A 6,000-nucleotide genomic window follows, 5' to 3' on the forward strand; every position below is an offset into this window, starting at 1 on the left:
AAAAGACTTTAAAAGGCAAATAAGAGAGGCAGAAGAAAAAAGGAGAAAGAAAATGAGAGGTATGCACGAAAGAGTCAACAATTTGGAAAAGGAAGGAAAGAATTGTTTGAAGAAAACAACTCAATACAATGAAATGGGAAAAGAGATACAAAAACCGATTGAAGAAAATCACACGTTAAAAACTAGAACAGGACAAATGGAATCTAGTTACTTTGTGAGACAGCAAGAATCAATTAAACAAACTAAAAAGAATGGAAAAAAATTAAGAAAATGTGAAATACTTCTTTGAAAAAATAGCTGACTTGGAAAACAGAACCAGAAGACACAATTTAAAAATTATGGGTCTACCTGAAGACCATGATCAAAAAAAGAGCCTGGATAGCATTTTAAAAGAGATCATTAAGGAAAAATGCCCCAATATTCTAGAAACAGAGGGAGAAACACTCATTGAAGGAATCCATTGATCACCTTCAAAAAGAGATCCCACAAAGAAAAAATGTTCTAAGGAACATTGTTGTGAAATGCCAGAACTACAGTCTTAAGGAAAAAATACAGCAAGATGCTAGGGAAAAAAAAACAAAAAAACAAATCAAATATCAAAAATCCTAGGATTACCCAGGATCTGGCAGCTTCTACAATAAAGGATTGGAGGCCTGGAATACCACCAGAAGGCAAAGGACCTAGGATTACAACCTACCAAAATTTCCAGGATATTCTAAAGCAGGGAAAAATAATTTTCCTGGAAATATTCATTAACAAAATAGAAAAAGAAAGAATTAATAAATAATACACATCTAATTTTTTTTAAAGTAGAAAGCCAATAAGCTTAACATTTAAGTACAAAAAAGATATTAAAAATCAGAAAACAAATGTTAAACAAAACACAAAACAGATAAATAATATTAAAAGCTGGTTTTTTGAAAAGAAATTAATACAGGAGGCAGCTAGGTGGTGTAGGGAATAGAGCACCAGCCCTGAAGTCAGGAGGACCTGAGTTCAACTCTGGTCTCAAATACATACTAGCTATGTGACACTGAACAAGTCACTTAATCCCAATTGCCTCCGCAAAAAGCAAAAGCAAAAGAAAAGAATAATACAATTAATGAACACTTAATCTGATTTTTAAAAAAGCAGGAAGTCAAATAAATAAAATAGCAAATGAACAGGTGAAATCACATAAAAAGCAGATTAAATTGAAAGATCTAACTATAAAGGAATTAAAATAGAAAAGAATTCCTGGTCCATACAAATTTGAAGAACAATTAGTATCCATGCTTTCCAAATTATTATCAAAAATTAATAAAGAAAGCACTCAAAATCCTTCTACAAAACAAGTAAAGTCTTAATGTCTAAACCTGGGAAAGATAAATCACAGAAGAAAAACTATAGGCTGGTTCAAAAATTTTAAACAAAATCCTGCCAAAGATTACATCAATTTGTCTAAAAAGAAAAGAAATAATCATTTGCAATGAGAAGAGTCTAGAACTTTTCTCAATAAATACATGATTGAAGTTAGGGTGTCCATTCTTTCCACTATCATTTGATGCTTTTCTGAAAATGCTAGCAAAAGCAATAAGAGAAGAGAAATAAAAGGAATAAATATAGATATAGAGAAGATAAAAACTATCCCTATTTGCCAACAATATAATGGTATATTTGGAAAATCTTAGGGATTCTTTTTTTTCCTCTCCCAACATGATTCATAAAGAAATGTGTACCTTAAAAATTAATATACATGTATAACCAGAAAAATAAAGAAAAGATTTTTTAAAAAAGAAATTAAGAACAACCTAATAGCTGAAGGGATATTTATATTCATGGCCAGAAGAGTGCTTTACTAAAGCTAATTTTCTTTCATGCTATGCCAATCAAATTATTAAGAGGATGTTTTATATAAATTGCTTAAAATAATAACATTCATTTGGAAAAAATGAAACATTTAGAATACCAAATGAAATGATGAAAATTGGTAGGGATGAAGGAGGAAAAGCACTTCTAAATTTCTGACTATGTTATAAAGCAGCAATCATTAAAACCATCTGGTATTGGTTAAAAAAAAAGACATCTCAATGGAAGAGATTGGCAAGGGAGAATCAGAAAACAATAGGATTCAATAACCCAGTGTTTGATAAAGTTAAAAAAAAAAAAAACAAATTACTCAGTGAAAAAAAAATCTCCCTTTTTATTGAAAAAAAATCTGGGAAAACTAAAAAACTGTCTGGAAGCATTTAGGCTTAATTGATACCTTATACCATATTCAACTATATATTGTAAATGGGTATGGAACCTTAATATTAAAGATTATATTATAAAAAATTAGAAGAGAAACACATCATATGCCTTTCCCAATTGTGAGTGGAAAATGTATTCTTAATCAAATAAGTGGTTAAGGCAATTATCAAAGATAAAATATTTATCTCAGTTGGCATGAAACTGAAAAGCTTCTTTATAGATGAATTAATGCACCTAGGATAAAAATGAAAGTGATAAAATGGGGAAAGAATTTTGTATCAAATTTTTTGGATAATAGTTTGGTATCCAAGATATATAAACAAATAATAAATGTACAGAAGGCTAATAGACATTCTTTAATACTGAAGTGGTCAAAGGATATGAACAACCACTTCTCCTAAGTAAATTGCAAAGTATTCACAATCACATGAAAGAATTCTCCAAATCATTAGTTATAAGAGTAATGCAACTCAAGACAAGCTTAAGGTTTTACTTCATACCCTACAAGTTGGCAAAGATGACAAAAAATAACAACAGTTAATGTTAGAAGAATGTGGAATGATAAGAACCACACTACAGTGTTGGTGGAGCTGTAAAATATTATAACCATTTTGGAAGGAAATTGGGAATTATGCAAATAGTAACTAAAATGTCCATACTTTTTGAAATGGAGACTCTGTTTCTGGAATTATACCTCAAAGAACCCAGAAATGAGAGTAGAGTTGCATATACATAAAAATATTTATAGCAACATTTTTTGTATACCAAAAAATTGAAAACAAAAGTAGATTACTATTGATTGAAGAATGGCTAAATAAATCATGGTACATGATAGTAATGGGATATTACTGTGCTATAAGAAATGGTGTGAATGATGAATACAGAGAATCATGGGAAAATCTACATAAACTGATGCAGAGTGAAGTAAGCAGGGCCAACGAAACAATATTCATAATAAGTACTACAATGTAAATGGAAAGAACAATCATACACTAAAAAATCTAAAGTGAATGTAACAAAATAATAAAGATCAAACTAGACTCAGATGAAGAGAGATATGAGAGCATTTCCCCAGGCCACCTTTCAGTGAAGGTGGGATGTCCACAACTGTTATACTTTGTACATATTTTTGAACTTTTCCCCATGTATTGATTAGTTGTGCTGATTTTATTCCTTTTTTTCTTTTTTTACTTGAACATTCTACTCATTATATGAGTTGACTTTCTATGAAGGGGAGGAGATGCTAAGGATAACTATGATGATATAAAAAACAAAGGACAAAAACTTGTTTTTAAAAAAGTATATGCAAGTTATGTAGTAAAAACAGGCAGTGTGACATAATGTACTTGTAATTGAGAGGATCAGGATTCAGTCTTACCTTGACATATACTGGTTGTATGACCAATGGCAACTCATTTCATTTGACAGTGGCTTTCATATAAGTTACTGATGAGTTGGTTCATTGGTTCTCTCTTTCCTCTTTTAAATTTTTTTTAAAAGAAAGGAATGAAAAGACAAGTTTCTTTCCTAACCATTTTGAAAGATAGTGTGAATTCAGTAAAAAAAAAAAGTGTGAAATTTCTAGGAGAAACATACAATTTTTCATAAAATTTTGTTTATATATTTGCATTGCTCTTTAAGTTTGGTTTCAAATTATAAAATTATTAATGTTATAACAAAGCAAAGGTAAACTCAGAAGAAAGACAAGACATTTATCATATACAAAACAAGAAGTTCCACTAGATATTTGGAAAATATCATTTTATGTTCCTACATTTTCTCTTATTCACCTGCCACCTTTTAGGACTTTCCTAAATGAGAATGAGAATCAGCATAGTAATATTCTATACATACCATGACTATACTTTCTCTTCCTTCCTTTCACTCAGTGTTTTTATGACTGTGATCCAGTATATCATTGACATAAAAAAAGTACTGTCTTTTTATAAAATGAAAATGGAATGGAAGAGAGTGTTGTAGGGAGCATTCATGGAGGTGGACCTATAGAAGCATACGAATTCTAGGGACATATGAGGGTTAACCCTGAAGAGCTAATGCTTTTAAATAACAATGTAATCAGTCCCATTATTGGCCACTGATCAGGAAGAATTCAGTGGATCTTTAAGAAGAGTTGATTCTCTAAGACATCTTAGAACCTCTCCTCAGAGGAATTTATGGTAGGTTTAGTGCCCTTCTCTCTTTATAGTAGAAATGGTAAATTCTAAGCACATGGCAGTTAGGATTTAGGAGATCTAGAATCCAAGTACGAGTCCTGGTTGTCTCTTCTATTCAGCTTCTTTCTTGAGCATAGATGACTGAACCATGATCTTGAGATGAATATATCCAACTTTATGAGCTACAGAGATCTTGAGATCCAGTGTTCTGTGATATGAACTGATTAGTTGCAAAGAGAATGTCTGTATCAGAGGGAATGATCATCAACAGGAAGAGTTTTTTGTTTCTGTCCTGGCTTGCTGAAAAATAGGAATCTGGAGGAAATACTTTGGACAGAACATATAAAGGAGAAATGTGAAATGCTGAATTTTTCAATCTCATAAACTGTTCTATGTATGATGATTTTAAGTTTCAAACAGAAAGTGTAATGTACTTATAAATTACTATGTCCAATTTTAAATCTGTCAATGTATATTTGTGAATCTTTGGGTTTAATATTTCTTTTGTGTGAAGAAAATAAATAGCAAATTCCTGATTCATATGGTACAATGAGTACCTTTTTGTTCTCTCTATTTGAGAGACTTTAGATATGAATGAAAATTAAGCTTTAAGTATACTTCCCCAGTGCTCCAGAGTGCAGGTAAAAAGGGCTAAAGAGTGTGAAAACAGGAGTTTTGCCCCTTTCATTAGAGGACAAATTCTTTTCAAAACAAAACCCTGTCATCATATGTTTGGGTCCAGAACAAAATGGCCCCTTAGTGGAAAACTTATAATTGCTGGACAAAAATCATACTGCCTAATTGAGAAGTTAGGTAAGAATAACTATGAGAGATGGAAGGACAGAGGAAAAAAAAGTTAAAATGTAAAGGAGAAGGGAAGAGATGTTTCCAAAAAACTTTTCAAATTAAAAAAATAATTAAATGTGTATTGTGTCTCTTTTTGTATTACCATAATTTCCCCCAGGATTCTTCTTCCTTCTCCTTCCAAATAACAAATACTATTTTTAAAGGTCAAAAATAAAAAGAGGAAAATAGTACTTTACGATGTTATTCATGAAGATCAAATGAGATGATATCACTTCTTTTGAACACGTGTGTTCTTTTAAGTTTTACAAGAATTAAATTGGGTGGTTTTCCTCCATTTATACTGTTGTAGCTATTGAATATTGTTTTCTTGACTCTTCTTACTTCTCTCAGCATTAAGTTATGTAGATCTTTCCATGTTTTTTTGGGGGCATTCATCATGTTCATCATTTCTTACAACCCAATAATATTCCAATACTTTCATATAGTTTATTTAACTGTTTCTCAGTTGATAGACACTTTTTCCCACTTTTTACTATCAGAAAAAAATATGCTTTAAATATTTTTATGTATGATGGGACTTTCTTCTTATTAATGGCCTTCTTGGCATCTAAATCTAATAGTGAACTCTTAGTTAAGGGACCATTTTAGTCACTTTATTAGCATAATTACAAATTTACTTTTCAAAATGGCTATGTTAATTCACAGCTCTAATAACAATACACTAGTGTGCCTATATTATTACTCTTTCTCCATCATAAATATTCTCATATTTTTTCAGTTTAGCTCA

Source organism: Sarcophilus harrisii, chromosome 3, assembly GCF_902635505.1.
Source record: "Sarcophilus harrisii chromosome 3, mSarHar1.11, whole genome shotgun sequence".
Lineage (NCBI taxonomy): Eukaryota > Metazoa > Chordata > Mammalia > Dasyuromorphia > Dasyuridae > Sarcophilus > Sarcophilus harrisii.